The sequence below is a fragment of the Podarcis liolepis genome (assembly GCF_965112155.1).
Source record: "Podarcis liolepis genome assembly, chromosome: 5".
In the NCBI taxonomy this organism is placed as follows: domain Eukaryota; kingdom Metazoa; phylum Chordata; class Lepidosauria; order Squamata; family Lacertidae; genus Podarcis; species Podarcis liolepis.
Genome location: NC_139556.1, coordinates 22,098,331 through 22,119,396, shown reverse-complemented (window position 1 = coordinate 22,119,396; position 21,066 = coordinate 22,098,331). Strand labels below are relative to the sequence as shown.

Genomic DNA, 21,066 nt, shown 5'->3' with positions numbered 1-21,066 from the left:
GAAGCAAAGCAGCTAGTAAGCCTGATCTTTATTAAACTGTTGCAACAGGGTCCTCACTCACCACGTGCAGGACGGAGAAGGAACCCAGAACCATGGTGTGCAAGCCCTTTTATAGACTATTGAAACTGCCCACCCTGTAGCTCAAGGCCACCCCCCAAAACATCATACATACATCACAGAAGGAGGTGATCTACAACATAAATCCTGTCTGCCAGAATACCTGACAATGGCCAGTGATTGCTTACTTGGGCAGCCTGGCCATTCTTTTGTGATGGTAAATACTTTAACTCCTGAATCCAGGTCACAGGCTCAGCCTTTTAATACACAACGATGCCCTAAAGACAGGTAAGCAAAAGACAATGGAGAGGCTTTCCCATTTCCTGCCGCCTTGCAGAGAAAAATTTGAGGTCAATTTGGGGGAGTCAAAATGGTTTCAGGATTGCCCCCCGTACTATTTATGAACATTTATTTTATATTTTATATACACACACACACACACACACACACACACACACACACACCGTATTTTTTGCACCATAACACTCACTTTTTTCCTCCTAGAAAGTAAGGGGAAATGTCTGTGCGTGTTATGGAGGGAATGCCTATGGGTGGCGGGGGGAGATCTGCTGCAGTCGTGAGCAGAGGATCCATGGTTCCCCTTCCTTCCCTCCTCCGTGGCTCACTTTGAAACAGCAAAGCGGGAGAAGAGCCGCTGAGTGGGGAGGAGAGAGGGACAGAGAGCCTGCTTGCTTTAAAGGAGCAAAGCAGGAGAGGAGACGAGCCGCCTACATGAGTGTAAGCGGCTCCTGTCCGGTTGGCTCCTTTAAAGCAAGCAGGCTCTCTGTCCCTCTCTCCTCCCCACTCAGCTCGCTACATAGCAGCAAAGTTTTTCAGCTTGCTAAACCGGGGATGAGCGGGGAGGAGGGAGAAAAGCAGAGCCTGCTTGCTTTAAAGGAGCAAAGTGGGAGAGGAGAGGAGCTTTCTCCCCTTATACCCCTCTTCTGCATTATTAGCAGCATCCTTCTCCACCCACCCCACATGTGCTTCTTCTATCCTTAAACCCCTCTTCTTCATTATTAGCAGCATCCTTCTCCACTCACCCCACATGTGCTTCTTCTATCCTTAAACCCCTCTTCTTCATTATTAGCAGCATCCTTCTCCACCCACCCCACGCGTGCTCCTTGTCTCTTGAGTGCTTTTCCTTCCCTCCCCACTTAAAACGTGGTTACAAAGCACGGATCCACATGGATCCTCAGGATTTTTGCCCTGGGTCACCCCAAATTCACCATCAGATCACATAGCATGTCCATGGCTACATCTTGCACCAAAAAAATCACACACCCACTGTTGCCTGGGGCCGCAGTGGTGCAAAAACGTGGTTACAAAGCATGGATCCACATGGATCCTCAGGATTTTTGCATTGGGCTACTCCAAACTCGCTGTCAGATCACATGTCTGTGGCCACAGCATGAACCACAAAAATCATACATCCACTGTTTCGTTTAGAATATTTTTTTTCTTGTTTTCCTCCTCTAAAAACTACATGCATGTTATGGTTGGGTGCGTGTTATAGAGCGAAAAATACGGTGTGTGTATATGTGTGTGTGTGTGTGTGTGTGTGTGTATCAATCACTAGTTATATAACACTAGTAATGAAGAAGGCATGGCTGTTAAGAGAGCTAGAGAGAGAGGGCTTCAAAGTCTCATTCAACCACTGACTCTCCCTTTGTGACACCCAAAGAATCTTCTGCTTTTATTGCTATGGCGATGGAGGGGCAAATCATTTCTGACTACACTGGGAACCTAAGATCTGTTGCGACAGAACCAAGGAATTAACAGGCCAGGTTCTGACTAAGCACACTGGTTTTCTAATCCACCGTTAATTCCTGTGAGTATTTGTGTACCAAGATCTGTGAGAGTTCATGTGTGTAGAAATAGGCAGCATAGCAGGATTCTTTCGTTATTTGGATACTCCCTCTTAAGTCAATAAGAAAATCTTCCCTGCAGTTTCACCCAAGTACATTTTTGGGGGGTTGGTTGTTAGTGGGAAACACTCATTTTGAAAGAGGAAATATTAAACAGACTTGATCATTTTGACCATACAGCATTATGGCTGTCAGTCATTTAAAAGTTTTTTATCTGATTATTGATTGTCTAACCAATCAATTAAGTGTAAACAAATGTGCACATTACCATATTTTAATATTAATTCTGGTTTGAGCTATTGAAAGAAATGCAAGGTAACTTATAATTTAACAAAACAGAAGCTACATTTTATTACTTCCCCATTTATTTTCTATTACAATAGCACAGGAAGAAAATGGCTTCCAAAAATAATAGTCTTTAAATCATAATCGCACTGATTAAAAATTGCCCTTGATGATTAAAACTACCTCAACCAATTAATCAACTAAAACTTTGGTTGCTTAATCTACCAATTAACTGTACTAATCTTCTCCATTAATTTTATCTACTAAGGTTCACACCTTGTAAATAACACTTTTGATTTTAGAACTGATAGATGAATCAGGTGGTTACTGTGTTTTCCCAAAAAGGATAATGTAAATGTAAGTTGAATGGCAGCCAGTGCTTTGAGTTCATTACCCTTTCACATTTTTTTCACAATGTCAGGAACATTTAGTGGGGTCTTGGACTTGGGGGCACACTGGGGAGAGTTTCAGCTTGATAACCACCACTATCTTGCTCTACTAAAGGAAGGGCAGGGGACTGCAGGGAGACCAGCCACACAATGAAATCAGACGAAAGTGGGCTAAATAACCCCCACCCCTACTCCTCTAATTCAGATTTGCTTACTTAGCGAACAGGGATCTATTCTTGGTGGCTAAAGATGGTCCTGGCTCCCAATTATGGCAGAGCTAGGACTGACACAGTCATAAGCTCCCATCCAATCATCTTGTACAGAACTCATATTCTTTTCAGATAAACATTTTGGCTGTGTACACCTCACCCATTTCCCCAAAGAATCCTAAGAACTGTACTTTGTTAATATTTCTAGTCAGATATAGGTTGTACCGGGACCTGCAGTTTCAGGAATGTAGTGAGCTGAGACAAGTTCAAATAACCGATGCCTAGTTAAGTTCAGTAAATGTTCAGTATGTGCATTTAACTTGTGTGCATTCAGCTTTACATATGTGCCCCTCCCCAAAAAAGGTGGAGTGAAAAGTGGTGAGGTTTTGGAGAAATGACTTTGGCTATTCCACCAACCATTGAACCTAGTGTGTTTTGACTATACAGTGGTACCTCAGGTTAAGTACTTAATTTGTTCCAGAGGTCCGTACTTAACCTGAAACTGTTCTTAACCTGAAACACCACTTTAGCTAATGGGGGCCTCCTGCTGCTGCCATGCCGCCGGAGCACGATTTCTGTTCTCATCCTGAAGCTCTTAACCTGAAGCACTATTTCTGGGTTAGTGGAGTCTGTAACCTGAAGCGTATGTAACCCGAGGTACCACTGTACACGATTTTTGCTTTCAGCGCAATCCCCGGGACGTAACCACCACGTAAGTTGGGGACTTACTGTATACATAAGACCAACCGAACAAGGTGCACTTGTCAGTCATGTGCCAAAGCAATCTAGAGGACAGTGTGTGTTTGAGGTTCCCTGGTGACAACTTATTTTCAATTCCAGCCTCAGCATTTGAAGGTAGCCTGGTTGCACAGCTGCCTTTTCTTGCTGCAGGATGACATAATAGCAGATTTAATGAGAGGACACTTTCTCTCTAATGACCTTCACAACACTTCACCCCTTCTGTAATGTCAGTGGAACTATGTCGGTCTTCAAATATGACACAATGCCAATAGTTTGGTAACATTTAGCCAGTGGTCAGAAAGCAGGGATTCACAGATATTCCCCACAGTTTTTGACAAGGAGTGTAAGGCACTCACAGAGCATTTAGTTTGCCTATTTTAGCACACTGGTATAAATAATACATATACATATGGAGGTTTTTGAAGAAGCAAAAAGCACAACTGCATGAGGTGAATTTAGGCCCTCACCGAATGCAGAAGGCTAAAATCTAAGCAAAACCCTTCTGTTCTTTCATAGGTAATGGGATGTAACAAGATTTTTTTACAGCTGGAACTTGCTGGAACTCAGTTCTGGCACCTATCAGGTGGGCACCATTACCATTCAAAGAGAATGAGGGAGGTGTTCACAGTGAGTGCCGGCATTTATTCTTCTAGAAAAATAGCACTGGATGTCACAGTTCTGAGGGAAAGGACTAAAGGCATACTCGGAGATGATTCAAGAAGTGAAACAAGTCACAGATCAAAAAGTTAAAGTTGTGAAGTGACCACCTGAAGCAAACACTTGGTTCAAGCTTGAGGATTTTTGAAAGTCCCTTCTATTCTTTAAATTTTTAAACCCATCTTATTTCTTGTTTGCCTTGTCTTTCTGTTTCAGTGATGGGGAACCTGTAGCCCTCCAGATGTTGGACTACAGCTCTCATCATCTCTGACCTCAGGCCCTGTTGGCTGGGGCTGATGGGAGTTGGAGCCCAGTATCTGGAGAGCTGTGGATTCCCCAACCCAGAAATTTAACAAATTTACCAAATAATTTTATTGTTATATTTGTTATATTTATTTGTTATGTAACAATAAATTTTCTGCCTTTTAATGGTCTCCTAAAATCTGCTGCTTGAGGAGAATTACCTCACTCTGCCGGATGTTACAGCTGGCTATGTTTTGCATTTTAGCTTTGTTAAGTTTTTTTCTGAGTAAAAACTTCTATGGACAGGAATTATAGACATCCATATGGTGCAGAGAGTCTTCTGTGGCATGAAGTGTGGACATAACCCTCCGGGGATGAGGGGAAATATTTTGGAGTTATACGAGATAGCATTGTCACGTGGATCCAGCTAGGCTCTGAGTCTTATTGGATTAATAATGCTTATGTATTGTGGTAAAATATATAAGCTCAAACTCTGAGCACAAATCAACAAAGAGTGTGATTCAGAAATCAACCAAAATCAAAATCAACAGAATACCTTCCCAAATAGCCATTCCAAAGAAGGCAAAGCTACAACCTCAGGTTATTTTCCCCTTAGATACCAACCTTGGCTGCGTACATATTGTACATTTAAAGGACATTGAAAACAAACACATCCTAAAATAATCATGGGAACTGTTGTTTATCCCTCACAGAGCTACATTTCCCAGCACCCGTAAAAAACTACTGTATCCAAGATTCTTTGGGGGATGTGCTTTAAAGGCATGATGTGTATGCAGCCTTTTTTTCTGGCACGTACTAAAGACTCCTGCCATCTTTTAATTCTTTATTTATTAAATTTATATCCCACCCCTCCTCCCAAAGAAGCATAGGTTTTTGTGGGTGGGTTCCTACAAGATATTCTATTTATCTGCCGTTATAATAAATTTGCATTCTTGTGGAAGGGACCCCGAGGGTCATCTAGACCTGGCATGTGTGACAGAGACCTGGTTGGAGGAAGCAGATGGGCCTGTCCTTGCCGCTGCTTGCCCACCAGGTTTCTCTTACGCACAGCAACCCAGGTCATGTGGGCGGGGAGGGGGGGGGTTGTAGTGATTTTTAGGAAGTCACTAGCTTGCACCAGGCGTCCTACTGGGAAGATCCAGTTTTCTGAGTGCATGTTCTGGAAGTTGGGCAATAGGGGCAGTACAGGATTCCTTTTGGTGTACTGACCTCCCTGCTGCACCAAGGATTCCCTGTCTGAGCTGCTTCAGGTCATGGCGGATTTTCTCCTGGAGACACCTAGTTTGGTTGTCCAGTGTGGTGTAGTGGTTAAGAGCGGTAGTCACGTAATCTGGGAAACCGGGTTCGTGTCTCCGCTCCTCCACATGCAGCTGCTGGGTGACCTTGGGCCAGTCACACTTCTTTGAAGTCTCTCAGCCCCACTCACCTCACAGAGTGTTTGTTGTGGGGGAGGAAGGGAAAGGAGAATGTTAGCCGCTTTGAGACTCCTGAAGGGGAGTGAAAGGCGGGATATCAAATCCAAACTCTTCTTCTTCTTCTTCTAGGGGATTTTAACATCCATGCCGACACGACCTTACAAGGGGCTGCTCGGGACTTTGTGGAAAGCATGGCCTCCATGGGGCTGTCCCTGAATAAGTTTGGCCCAACTCATAGTCATGGACATGCCTTAGACCTGGTGTTCACCTCTAGTGACGTGGGTGATCTGACACTAAGAAAAAGTGAAACAAAAGAAGTGCCATGGTCAGATCACTTCCTGGTGCAACTGGACTCCTCCGCGACCCTTCCCCTCTGCAGGGAGGTGGGACCAATTCGGATGGTCCGCCCCCGCCACTTAATGGATCCAAATGGTTTCCAGAGAGTGGCTTTATCCCATGCTGATGGCCTTTCAGCTGATTCCCTGGTGGCCCGCTGGAATGCGGAGTTAACCAGGGCTATCGACTGTCTGGCTCTGAAGCGCTCTCTCCGATTGCATGGAGCCCGGACAGCCCCGTGGTTTTCTTCGGAGCTGAGGGCAATGAAACAATCGCTGAGACGGCTAGAGCGTCGGTGGCAGAAAACTCACTCCGAATCTGACCAGACACAGGTTAGAGCTCAACGTCGAGCCTACCAAGTGGTGATAGCGACGGCGAAGAAGACTTTCTTCACCTCCTCTATTGCATCTGCAGAAAATAGTAGCAGGAGACTCTTTCAGGTGGTTCGCAATTTAACGGAACCACCTTTACCACCGGGGCCTTGTAAAGACCCCAAGATCTCCTGCAACGATTTTGCAAAGTTTTTTGCAGATAAAATCACTCATATTCGGAAGGAGCTAGATACCACCGTGGGAGCAGGGCTGGGGCGGGAGAGTGCTAGAGCTCTGTCTGGTCAAGTTGCATGGAATCAATTTCAATCTGTTACCCCCAAGGATGTGGACATTCTGCTTGGACGCGTGAAACCAACCACCTGTCTCCTTGATCCTTGCCCATCCTGGCTAATAAAAGCAAGCTGGGAAGGGCTGGGCAATGGGCTCTGCGGGGTGGTGAATGCTTCCCTCTGTGAGGGAACATTCCCAGATCCGCTGAAAGAGGCGGTCATTAAACCGCTTCTTAAAAAACCATCTTTAGACCCGGCCAGTATGGCCAACTATCGCCCAGTCTCAAATCTTCCATTCTTGGGCAAGGTGATTGAGCGCGTGGTTGCTGAACAACTCCAGGCACGCCTGGAGGATGCGGACCATTTGGATCCCTTATAATCGGGATTCAGGCCTCATCATGGGACTGAAACTGCCTTGGTCGCGCTGGTTAATGATCTCCGGCGAGCTAGGGACAAAGGTGAGAGTTGTTTCCTAGTTCTGCTGGATCTCTCAGCGGCCTTTGATACAATTGACCATAACATTCTTCTGGACCATCTAGAGGGGCTGGGAGCTGGGGGCACTGTTATACAGTGGTTTCACTCCTTCCTCCTGGGCCGTGTTCAGAAAGTGGTGGTGGGGGATGAGTGTTCAGACCCCTGGGCCCTCACTTGTCGGGTGCCTCAGGGTTCCGTCCTCTTCCCCATGCTTTTTAACATCTATATGAAGCCGCTGGGAAAGATCATCAGGGGGTTTGGACTGGGTGTCCATCAATATGCAGATGATACCCAGCTCTACCTCTCTTTCAAATCAGAACCAGTGAAGGCGGTGAAGGTCCTGTGTGAGTGCCTGGAGGCAGTTGGAGGATGGATGGCGGCTAATGGATTGAAGTTGAATCCTGACAAGACAGAAGTACTGTTTTTGGGGGACAGGGGGCGGGCTGGTGTGGAGGACTCCCTGGTTCTGAATAGGGTAACGGTGCCCCTGAAGGACCAGGTGCGCAGCCTGGGAGTCATTTTGGACTCACAGCTGTCCATGGAGGCGCAGGTCAATTCTGTATCCAGGGCAGCTGTCTACCAACTCCACCTGGTACGCAGGCTGAGACCCTACCTGCCCGCAGACTGTCTCGCCAGAGTGGTGCATGCTCTAGTTATTTCCCACTTGGACTACTGCAATGCGCTCTACGTGGGGCTACCTTTGAAGGTGACTCGGAAACTACAACTAATCCAGAATGCGGCAGCTAGACTGGTGACTGGGGGCGGCCACCGAGACCACATAACACCGGTCTTGAAAGACCTACATTGGCTCCCAGTATGTTTCCGAGCACAATTCAAAGTGCTGGTGTTGACCTTTAAAGCCCTAAACGGCCTCAGCCCAGTATACCTGAAGGAGCGTCTCCACCCCCATCATTCTGCCCGGACGCTGAGGTCCAGCGCCGAGGGCCTTCTGGCGATTCCCTTATTGCGAGAAGCAAAGCTACAGGGAACCAGGCAGAGGGCCTTCTCGGTAGTGGCGCCCGCCCTGTGGAACGCCCTCCCATCAGATGTCAAAGCGATAAATAACTACCTGACATTCAGAAGACATCTTAAGGCAGCCATGTTCAGGGAAGTTTTTAATCTGTGATATTTTAGTGTATTTTTGGTTTCTATGGAAGCCACCCAGAGTGGCTGGGGAAACCCAGCCAGATGGGTGGGGTACAAATAATAAATTATTATTATTATTATTATTATTATTATTATTATTATTATTATCCAACCCCCTGCAATGCAGGAATCTCAGCTAGATCATACGGAACAGATGACCATCCAATTTCTGCTTAAAAACCAGCAGTTGATGCTAGTAAATAAATGCACAACTGCACACATGTACACACACACACATATACAGTGGTATCTTGGTTTATGAACTTAATCCGTTCCAGAAGTCTGTTCTTAAACCAAAGTGTTCTTAAACCAAGGCGTGCTTTCCCATAGCAGTGGGGGACTCAATTTACACTCAACAGGAAGCCAAACTTGTTCTTATTCCAAGGCAAAGTTCACAACCCAAAACACCTACTTCCAGGTTTGCAGCATTCTTCATCCAAGCTGTTCATAAACTAAGCTGCTCTTAAAGCAAGGTACCACTGTATACAGATATTCTAAAGACAACACAAGTCCCCAGTGCTCTCTCATCCAAAGGAAACTAAAACATGTGGTACGCTTGGTCTTCTTGCTATTCAGAGAAGTAAAGAGTCAATAACAATATTCACACCAAGACTATTGGGTCATATAGTATTCGTTGCTGGAATTCTAACAACTTGACATTTCTACTTGATACATATGATGATGCTTAAAAGGAAGGTTCTAGGAACAGTGTCAGCAGCCCCAGGCTCTCTCCATCACAGCTTTTCAATGCATGCAGATAGCAAGCACCTCTGGGTGAAAAGACGTCCTTTCCACATTTGAAATGAAGTATGAACTGACAAATTTACTGTGTTGCAAAACACAGGCAACCTGTTTCAAATTTTCTACATTGCATTATTTTTACAGTGCAGTCTGATGCATGTTTACATGGCAGTAAATCTCACTGCATTTAAAGGGGTCTACTAAACACCAACAACATTCCCAGTCAAGTATCCCTAGGACTGCAGCTTTCAATGTCCAATTGAACAAACCACTGCTTTGATTTGGGCAGGCTCCTTTTTCAGAATTCATCCTACTCTAATCTGTGTTCTTCCCTACTTTCCTGTGAGGCCACCTTTCCAGTTTTCCAATTTCCATTTCTTTCTGTACAATGACCTGGCTGCTAGCATTTCTGATTGCTGGTATATAGATGAAAAATGCAGGCTAATGGATATAGTTATTGTGGTGAAAGCATCCCACTTAGCTTGAGCCTGTCGTGGTGTTTCACAGTTGATGTTTTATTTGTTGCGTCCTCTGCTGTCTCCCACACAATGGACAGAAAGAATGATACTATCTCTCTATATAGTTTGTTTGCCTGATAGTATAGTGATTTTGTCCTGCAGTGCAATCTCTGAAAATCTAACAGAATACGGCCAAGGTAGGAGTTCTTCTGCTCTCACAATTCTGAAAAGCAGGATGTCTGTATTAAAATTCCAAGTTAACTCTGTACAATGGACTGCAAAATGTGCAAGAACCCTGAAGTAAGGCCACATCAATGCTTTTTGCATTGTGGAGTGGTTTGGAATCACCTGAGTTTTGTTACAATCCTTTTGTATGCAACATGTGTTACTTTGGTTGCAGCTCAGGGTAAGGAGCAGACACTGGCCTTCATTGCACGCTAAGAAAATGATTTATGGTTAACTGAGAATCCTGTAGAGCTGATTTGTTGCCCCCTTGAAGCATTCCTGAAAAATTAAAGGACTCGTGTTTCACAGTTTAAGAAAATTTCAAATTCACTGAGCCCCAAATCTCCGGCGAGTTTCTGCTCTTCATAGAAAAAGCCACACACAATGGCCTCTTTTCATCTGCCGTCTCTGGAAGACTCTCTTGGAAACTCTTGCTGCTGCTAAGGAAAGCTGTATGACTAGCCTCAGCTGAGATCTTGCCCTCTCTTTCTGGTGAAAGTTTATCCCCCTTGACCTGCTGGCTGGCAATTCTAGGAACCTTAAATTGAAGCGCAGAGGAGGTAAGCTGCATAAAGAACAGCCATAGGCATGGTGGAAGGATCCTTCCTGCTAAGGATCTACCAAAGCGGCCCAGCCAATTCTGATTTTACTCCATAGTCAGCTGTTTTCTTTCGACTTTTCCTGATAGGGAATGAAAACCAAGCTCTGCAGAGCACGCTTGGGCTCCAGGTCTGACTTGGCCTCTGTCTGCTTCCACTGCTGCTTGGCTTCCTCTCCCTTTCCTGCCCAATTTAAAACCGGCTTCGCATTTCACACAGGGTGATGACACTGCTCTGGCTTGCACTATTCCCGATACCTCTCTCATGCTGTGTGCCTCTAAAATCAGGAACAGAAGTCCTCCACAGAGAATTAGGGACAAAATGTCTTCAAATGTTTTCCATAAACAAAAGAAGGAAATGATTAGCTTTAAGGGATTAACCAGTCTTTCTGCAATATGTATGCATTCAGAAGATCTGGAGTTTACTTGTGCCATGGAACCAGGATGAACTCAGAAGCAGACAAGCTCTGAAATCATTTCCTAAGATTCCTGCATTTTCTATTTTGCAGGAGGGCCACTATGCTCCTGTCCTGCTTGCAGGCTTCTGGTTGGCTGCTATGTGAGCAGGATGCTACATGATCCAACAGGGCCTTTCTTGCTTTTGAAAGTTTATGCAATGGATTTCAGTTGAAGAATTAGAAGAGGAGGTGTCTGTTTGAAAGATTTGGGGAGTTGAGGGCCCGATCCTCAACTGAACCTCCCTAAACCACACAAGCCTCCATTCTTGATTTCTGCTCCCTTTCCCACATGCTGTTTCTGATTTTCTTTATGGAATAATAAATGATTCAGCAACTGGGGTAGGGCTGAAATGGAAGTATACAGGGGAACCAACTTGAATAAAATATTGTAGGTGCCCAGGTCAGCCCTGCCCCACATAATCAATCACATGATGCAGTGAACACACACTATTAGAATGGGAATGCCCATCAACTTTGTGGGGGGCCGGCTCACTCAAATATTTTATTGTGAGGGCTGAAGCCCCCCACCCCTAGTAGCTGACTCCTATGGAAGGCTATGTCCTATTCCCTGCACAAGTTTGTCCAACTGGCCCTGGAGTCATTGTATGGAAGTGGAATGAGCAACAGTATCACAATCCTACAAGTGATGACCAGTCAGATCATTTCACGCCCTTAGAAATGTTTTCTGTAGCCTTTGTAGCAAATTTTTTTTTTTCTCATGGTTTACTATTCTGCTCAATGCATGTGCCATTTGAGTGCTCATGAAACAATTTAGCAAGCACATGAAAGCAAGGAACCTTCTCTTGCATAACCACCACCAAGATAAGCTAGAGATGCATCATGAAACAATCTGATGCATTTCTGAATTTTCCAACAGCTTTTGCCCAAGGTGACTGTTAAACTGGGGACACAGGAACAATTTAGTCTTTTAAAATATTGTTCTGAACTATTCCAGAAGGTTAGTATAGGGACATCTAGGGGTGTGCCCTTCTTCTTGCCTCTTCAGCTACAAATTCTAAGGGGTCCTTGAAAGTTGTTCTTCCTCTCTCGCTCTCTCTCTTCCAGACAACCAACAGCTAGCTGTTCTGAATATTGTTTGTTGTCTTGTTATATCACTTCTGAGTGGCTCCAGCAAATCTTACAAGTTCTTCCAAGATCTGAGGCTCCTTCAGATGACCTGTTTATTGAGCATTCATCCTGATTTGCTTGCACAGAGCTTATACGGAGGGTAAACTATGTCTCATCTTCACTGAGAATTCATTCAGATTTGTTTGCGGAGATGTTATATGGCGATGAGCATTCATCCTGCATCAATTCTGATTTGCTTGCATGGCATTTATATGTCTCCCCATTAAACATTCATTCATTCCACATTTTTCAGAACATTTTGCCAGCACTTTTGCAATCATAAAAAGTTTATTTAAAAAAATAAGTAAAAAGTAGATTTGTTGCCCAAGGGAGACAGAGCACTTTCATCCACTTTAATTGTGCAAATCTAAATTCCCAGGATAGTGCTCGAATATTTCCTGCAAAATTCTGACTGTCTGGTAGTGACCCTAGACAGCTTGTGCATGTGGGGAAATAAGATAATATAAACAACTTTCATCACAGTTCAGCCTCCATATTTCCATCATGGTGAAGGGGTTTGCAACTAAGGATGTGCCCAGAGAGAAAGATAAACTATCCAATGCTTGGGTCCTAGTGTTGATGGTGAATCTGTTTCTTCTTGCTAAATCAGACCTTTTGTTCAAATCCTGCTTCTGGAAAAAGGTTCTCCATGTCTTCCGAGTTCCAACATCTGGTGCAGGCAGTACCAGGCACTTACGTCATCAAGATAAATAATTGTGAAGAGCCCTCGGAAAGAAGTTGCAGCATTCATGCTACGCTGGTTGTTGACAGGTTCTGTGACAAATTGGGAGAAAGATAAGTAGAATGATTTATGATGAACAGGTGATGACTGCTTAAGAAATGAACGGACCATTTCTATGGCATGGACCACTTTTCTGCATGAGAGGCACAGGTAACTGAAGAGGTGAGTTATGTAGCACTAAATCAGACTCAGTTGTGCAACAGATTCAGTACTGTGATTGCAGTGGGTCTTCTAGGTGCCTGTGGTCTCTGAGTCTCTTCACATTCAAAATCCACATTCCATCAGTAAGATATATAACATTCCTTCCTTAAGAAGACCCCTAGCTTGTAGAGTATGATGTGTGATATATTATTAGAAAAGCTGCTAGTGATGGCTTATTATCTGTTTCTTTAAGAAATAGTATACCCTGCCTGAGCAATTACAAATTCCCTAAGCTGCTTACATTTGTTTTAATGACCACAATTTCTAACTAGAAAAAATCCTGCTAATACTAAACATCAGAAAACAAAATAACAGCAAGTAACACTGGAACGGTAAAATCAGAGGCAAAGTCTCAAACCGGTGCTCAAGAAATTAAAATGTATTATGATGGAGGATATGCCCGGGGGAGGGCAGACTGCACTGTTTTCTTCTAATGACATAAACTGTGGAAGTTCATGTATATAGCATGTCTGTTCAAAGGTTGTGTCCTTCAAACCCATGCGTTCAATCAATGCAAGAGACGAATCCAAATTGCTCCTGTTTTTTTTAATACTGTTATGAGTTTGTGGGGTACCAGGACTCCCCTTCTAATTCCTGGACCCTGCTTCTCATGTGTGGCTCTATGCCTGAGGGCAAATGGACGGAGTCCCTCTCTCAACTCAGAATTAGTTACAAAGTTACAAAGACAAAAGTCTTTGAAGGAGTTTTAGACTTGGAATGAGGGCAGTTGTTTTTAGGATTGCTATTGAGGATGCTGTAAGCTAGAGTGGAAAAATGGCAGTCCGTTAAACGCAGCAAGTTGAGCAAGGAGACATAGGGCCATGGCTGATTTCCCCAACACTGAGGCCATGGGAAAAGCAAGAACCTCCTCGAGTGTAATGCTGTGAGCCCCTCCATCATTGGCTCAAGTTGGATATATGTGCATATAAACCATATATCATAAAGACACCACAGTCTCCTCTGTGCCTTATTTCCAAAGGAAACACAAACCCTGGGTAAGGGCCTTGGTTACTTTGGAACCTCACACCACCTGGAGACTGGGATGGCATGTAACAATATTTTCAAAGAACAGCCATTGTATTCCACTCCCAATAATCCTTGGCACCTGAGGTTAGCCACATGGCAATGAGGACCTCCTCTGTCATGGCATCCCAACTCTGGAACATTTCCCTAGTCCCTAGTTCCGTCAAGTGTAGGGGCCTGCTAAAGACATTTTTCAAAAGAAACAATCCCCAGGCTTTTGATGGCTACTTTATATCGGCAGCATCTGAGCTTTTTAAAATTGTATTAACTTTTTGGTGTTTGCCACACTTTGGGCTTCTTTGGGAGGAAGGAGGGATAGCTCAGACTCCTATTTGTCTCAGAGTCGTTGCTTCAAGCCCCACTTTGGGTAAAATATTCCTGCATTGCAGGGGGTTGGACTAGATGATTCTTATGGTCCCTTCCAATTCTACAGTTCTTTGAGTCTGTAAAAGTCAATAAGTAACAAAGACATAAATGTCCACATCTGAGCCGGTGTCTGGTACGGTACCTTGCAAGAGTATTAAGTTGAACATGGACACATTCCTATACACCAGGGAGTAAGTCCTGTGGTAATCACCCAATGAGCAGACATGTGCAGGATCACACTGTAAGTCGGTTAAGGCTTGTGCTAATAAATCTGTGTAGTTTGTGTAAAATTCATCAAGGAACCCATTCACCTTTAACAGCACATTTTGAGCCCGATTTCCCTTCTTCCATTTCTGTCACCCACGCTTCACATCCAGTCAGCTCCACTCCATATGTATGGTTTAATAAATAAATATTTATACATGCTAAATAGGCTAGAGAGAGAGAGAGAGATGATAGGGTTTTGTTTCCCCCAGAGGAAGGGTGTTCTGAAAGTGGGACTGTTGTTTTCCCTGTTCCCCTGGTTGCTCCTCCATGCTGCCAGCTGTTCAACTAACGGTGGCTGCAATTCTGTGCACACTTATCTGAGAATAAAACTCACTGAATGCTGTAGACAGACTTACTTACAAGCTGACAGGCATAGGATCGCGTTGAAGAGTGAGGCATTCATAGCTGGCAGGCTGGCTGCTGAGGCCTCTTTCCAAATGGTGGAAAGGGAAAAGGCTAGGCTTTGAGCTAACAGGAAGTGGAATCTGGTCCTGCCCCTTCCCAGAGCCTGGGAAATGATATCAGAAGGCTTTTTACAAGTCCATGTTGACGACTGCAGATGGGGGAAAAACTTTTTTCAGCAGGCTAGATAGACTTTGCAACTTTTAGCATGCTGTAATTATGGCTCAGGGAAGTGGGTGGCACTGTGGGTTAAACCACAGAGCCAAGGATTTGCCAATCAGAAGGTCAGTGGTTCGAATCCCCGCGACGGGGTGAGCTCCCGTTGCTCAGTCTCAGCTCCTGCCAACCTAGCAGTTCGAAAGCATGTCACAGTGCAAGTAGATAAATAGGTACCACTCTGGCGGGAAGGTAAACGGCGTTTCCGTGCACTGCTCTGGTTCGCCAGAAGCGGCTTAGTCATGCTGGCCACATGACCCGGAAGCTGTACACTGGCTCCCTCGGCCAATAAAGCGAGATGAGCACCGCAACCCGAGTCGTTCACGACTGGACCTAATGGTCAGGGGTCCCTTTACCTTTCATTATGGCTCAGTTGGTAGAGCATGAGATTCTTAATCTCAGGGTTGTGGATTCAAGCCCCACATTGGCTGAAAGATTCCTGCGTTGCAGGGGGTTGTGTCCAAGGAAGGTCCTAGAACAGATAATTAAACAGTCAGCCTGTGAGCATTTAGAAAAGGATGCCGTGATTACTAAGAGCCAGCATGGGTTTCTCAAAAATAAGTCATGCCAGACCAATCTGATTTCTTTTTTTGATAGAATTGCAAAGTTGGTGGATCAGGAAAATGCTGTGGACATAGTGTATCTTGATTTCAGTAAGGCTTTTGACAAATCCCCCATGATATTCTCGCGAGGGAGCTGGTAAAATGTGTGTTGAAAGAGGTAAGCGTTCGGCGAAAGAAGAATGGCAGACAAAATAAATGGACTACGCAGAATTAGATAAAATGACAGGAAGGATTCAAAACCTGCGGGACCAGAGATTCACCGAAGACTGGAAGAAATATACGAACTATTTGAAGAGCAACTGTAATCAACAAATTATGCTAGTAGGACTACAAGAAGTTTTGTAAGGAGAAATGTATGAAGCATTGCAAAGTAGAGAAAGAATAGAGATATTAGTTGTGAGATTTAAATGTAATAGTAGAAGTAAGAAATGTATATTAAGTGAATAGATTGGAAAATTTTCAGATGTGATTGATGGAAGTAAAAAAAATGGTATAAGATATGAAAGTATGTTTAATTATTGTTGAAAATGGTATGTTGAAAAACTAATAAAAAATATAAGAAAAAGAAAGAAAGAAAGCTGGTTAACTGACTGAATCCATTAAGGGTTCCTAGTCACCCTGGAAAAAAGTGAGAAGTGGGGTGGCCATCTGTCAAGGATGCTTTAGCTGAGATTCCTGCATTGCAGGTGGTTGGACTAGATGACCCTTGGGGTCCCTTCCAACTCTATGATTCTATGATTCTAGATGACCCTCTAGTCCTTTCCAGGCCTACAATTCTATGATTCTATGCTAATGTGATTGTTCTCTCTCTCTCTCTCTCTCTCTCACACACACACACACACATGATTTTAGTTTGCATTTTTTTGCTGTCTTTATATTGGACTATTCTGCCCCTTGTAAACAGGTTTTCATGTTATTTCAGAGACCCGCAAAAAAAAAAAAAAAATTGACCAGAGGTGAAATGGAACAAAGGAAATATGGAGAAGAGGCCCTTTAACAGTTTAAACAGAGGAAACTTGTTTCCTTGCTTTCAGAATTTTCATCCTTTTTCTCCCTTCATATGATTCACTTACGTGGCCTTGGTCTTTATTTAGTTTGAGGCCACAGACATTAATCATCCAAACTGAATCTTCCTCACCATCAGCCATTACTTCCATATCATCTGTAAAGATCAACTGAACAGCCATTATCATTTGGTACTTGTAAAATCTACCACAGTTATGAAATAATAAGGGAATAAATGCTTGCCTTTGGGTGGAATCCAACTTTTATCTAAAGCGATCTGCTACACAAGAGGGAATCTGCAATTTTGTCAAAGTCCTTCAAGTGGATTAGGTCTACCAATATTTTCTGATAAGGTTACTGTCAGGGACTCTGGGGCTTGAAGTGTCTAAGGCTGTGAGTTACTATGAAAAGTCTGTACTAAGAACCCACTTTGAATACAGAAAAGACTAGGGGTGTACAATAGTGCCCCTCCTCGAAGTGATTGGCAGGAAGTATGACCCCTCTGGCTTGGACTATAATATAAACACTAGGAGTCTAATGTTCTGCCTTTGGCCGCACACACACCATACATTTAAAGCACATGATTTACCCCAAAGAATCCTGGGAACTGTAGTTCACCCAGAAAGAGCTACAAATCCTAGTACCCTTAAAAATTATGGTTCCCAGGATTCTTTGGGGGAAACCGTATGCTTTAAATGTGTCTATGCAGCCCTAGTCTGAACAAGAGAACAGTGCTTTCTGCTTGCTGCACATTAAATTCTAGCAACTAGCTCAAGTCACCTCATGGACCCTGAGTTGCAGACCCCCCCGCCATGGCTAACAGGCCATACATAGCCAGTCATCTATTATTTTTATTAATATTATGTTTTTAGTAAATGTAATAGCTGTAGTAATGATATATAGTACATTATGTAGAGTAACTTCAGCAAATGCTAGGTCACTGCTCCAAGGAGCTTACAATCTAAATTCAAATGGCTGGAAAGGACAATAGGATGGGGCAACTTGGTGTCCTTTTAGACAAGACTTTTAATGTGCATTTGGGGCAATTTATGCTCTTGAGGATATTGAGATGGTCATACACGCTTCCGCTTTTAGATTTGTGCCCTCAAATCTTTCTCGATGGTCACACGGCATCTCTTGCAATCTCTGTGTGGTCTGTAGTTCCCCCTCAACCACAGCCAAATGTTCCATTTTTAAAAAATCTCACTTTTGTTGTGCAACAGTGCTAGGGTATCACAGCAATGTGATGACTTTTGGTATTGTTGCCACTCCCACATTTGTCCAGTAGATGACGTTTCAGTGGAAATGAATGGAGGCTTAGCACAGCAATCACTTATTTGTGCTTTTTTAAAAAAGCGGGGAGAGGAGAGGTAGCACTAGGGCTCTTTGCCGCATTGCTGCTATCAGAGCTGTCCCGCTCTCTTTGCTGCTGGATCAGCTGGTGTTTACAGAGCTGGCTTGCAGGTAGAAAAGAGGAGGAGTGAGGGATGTCATTGGAGTAAGGTGGCAAGCTAATAGTGAAGGCCATGTTGCATTCCCCTCCTCCCATCTTTGTTCCTTCCTTTGCTCTTGGGGCTGTGACTGCACCTTTGCCTGTCTGTGGGGTACATGGAGAGAGGAGGAAGGAGACTAGCAATAATGAGGAGTGGCAGCAAGAGTGGAAGGATTTTTAATCTTTGTTGGAAGCCGCCCAGAGTGACTGGAGAAACCCAGCCAGATGGGCGGGGTACAAATAATAAATTATTATTATTGTATTATTATTTTTTAAAACAATCGTGACAGTTTTTAAAGTGGAGTGTGCGGTCCAATTCCTGTCTGCATTTCCTGCCCCATCCCTAAAGTGAGGATCCCTCCACAGCCTCCACTTAGTTTATTCCACCTGGAATAACAGCTGTTTTCCTTGATAGAAGGGGGAAGTAAGGAGACACTTATGGGCAGTTCAGGAAGGCAAAATGCATAGGTGCTACGGCTGATGTTTAACATCTGTTAAGCCTCCGTGATGTGCTAAGCACCATTAGGTAACTAAATTTTGCCCATGAAATTAGGGGTTCAGCTGCAGACTGTAGAAAACCCCCCAATTACAGAATCAATGATAGAATAACACTCCAGGTTCATGGCTGGGCCAGCTATCTTCATGAATACACTCATGGCATTTCTGGTTGGGATTAGAGCAAGCTGGTAGTAGGAGGACAGTGGCTTTAATGTAACCACCACAGAGCACACCAAAGATGTTCTTCTGACTTTTCACCCTGGCTAAGCTGTACACTATGATTCAATTAGATCTCTTACATTGTTCACTGACTTTTGGTAAATTACACCTTTGATTTCTGGTCCAATGAAAAGGTGCTAATTACCTTTTTAAGTGCTCGTTTAATGTTCTGCAGTGACATAAAGCATTAGTGCAGCAGACTTGCGTGCAGGAACCTTCCAGAGTGTTCTCCCCCACTGCTTTGTTTAATCAGCCTTTTCCCATTTCTGCTTTCCTTTTCTCCACCCCTTCAAGGCCCCTACGCGGCTAGCTCTTCTGCAGATGAATAAATCTACTATATTGTTTGCTGAAATTGGCTGTCTTTTAGCGTAATGAAAACAGAAACAGATCAGGGTAGCCTGGAAGATTCTCTCCCATTGTCACATTCGGTATTTTACTTCCTGCATTCCCAATTGCCAGTATTTCTGCATCCACCAACTCCACACAAACAGAGTTTTCTTCAGCAAATCTTGCTGAAGTCACAACTTGCTGAGTCTGGATAACATCCACTAGATGATAATATAGGTTGCATTGTGTTTCCCCTGCTATATTACTCACAGGCATGTCAATAGAATTTGGAAGGCTGCATTTTTCAAAGCTACTAGATAAATAGGCACTCCTAAACTTATTTCCTTTTAAATATCCCGTCTCAACCAACAGGATTTGCTGCCAAGGAAATATGCTTAGAATGGTGCTGGGGCACTTCTGTGTAGATTACTTTGTAAAGTGTCTGATTAAAACTGGTCCAGATTTTCTAGCAGGATCTGCAAGTATGGCACAGTGATGTTATGTGCCTTACCAGATAAATCCTTGTTGCAGGAAATACTTATCCTGCGGCCTCATCCGCAAACATATATTTTATTAGCTGGCAGATCTTCCTGCAAAGAATCCTGGGCCTTGTAGTTTGGGAAGGAAATGGGAATTCTGTTAGTAATCTCTAGCTCCGTCACACAAATTTGCTTCTAACCTCAGCATTACGTATGAAGAATGACCATTGTACTAGCTTATGTCTGCAGTATCAGCATGCCTAGAGGTACTTTGTGTTGGCACTCTGATTTGTTGGAGAAGCTTACATCTGGAATTACATGTCAGGAAAGCACTGTTTAATGTCTGGATAAGATACAAAGATCTGTTAGAAAACAAAACCCTGAGATGGCTGTCACCAATGGAAGCAAAGGCTCAGAAAAAACTCAATACGGAGGCCAAATGGCCGAAGTATTGGGAAATTCTGGAGCAAGAGGGAGATAGACTAAAACTGCAGAGTTTTGAAAAATTAAAAAATAGAGTGCGAGATTGGCTCCATTATTATCAAATAATGGAGGCATATAACTTGGACAAAAAATTAGGCTTTCAGGTGGAAAAATCAAAATTGGAAACAGAATTGTTAGATTCTAAAGTCAAGAACTTGTCAAGAATGTATAACTTGCTGTTGAAATGGAATACTCAAGATGAAACGGTGAAATCCGCTATGATTAAATGGGCACAAGATGTTGGACATAATATTATGATGGCTGACTGGGAACAGTTATGGACCACTGGTATGAAGTTTACAGCATGTAATGTCTTAAAAGAGAATTTAATGAAAATGATCTACAGGTGGTACATAACACCAGTCAAGCTTGCAAAAATTTACCATTTGCCCGATAATAAATGTTGGAAATGTAATGAAACTGAAGGTACATTCTTTCACCTTTGGTGACATGCCCAAAGATTAAGGCATTCTGGGAGATGATCTATAATGAAATGAAAAAGGTATTTAAATATACCTTTCTGAAGAAACCAGAGGCCTTTCTCCTGGGCATGGTTGGCCAATTGGTGCCAAAGAAGGATAGAACTTTTTTCATGTATGCCACAACAGCAGCAAGAATACTTATTGCAAAGCACTGGAAGACACAAGATCTACCCACCAGGGAAGAATGGCAGATGAAGCTGATGGACTACATGGAACTGGCGGAAATGACTGGCAGAATCCGAGACCAGGGA

At 43.6% G+C, this 21,066-nt stretch overlaps 2 long non-coding RNA genes across 2 annotated transcripts; one reads left to right on the top strand and one right to left on the bottom strand.

Moving 5' to 3' along the window:
• The first annotated feature begins 1,792 nt into the window (after positions 1 to 1,792).
• LOC310706676 lies at positions 1,793 to 12,953 on the top strand. The gene is made up of 3 exons (XR_014526048.1): positions 1,793 to 1,888; positions 11,988 to 12,150; positions 12,822 to 12,953. It is a non-coding gene; the product is annotated as an uncharacterized lncRNA (long non-coding RNA).
• LOC310706749 lies at positions 12,320 to 15,221 on the bottom strand. Its single transcript, XR_014526143.1, has 2 exons — positions 15,010 to 15,221; positions 12,320 to 12,824 (listed from the first exon to the last, which is right to left on the bottom strand). It is a non-coding gene; the product is annotated as an uncharacterized lncRNA (long non-coding RNA).
• Between the last annotated feature and the right edge of the window lie 5,845 nt (positions 15,222 to 21,066).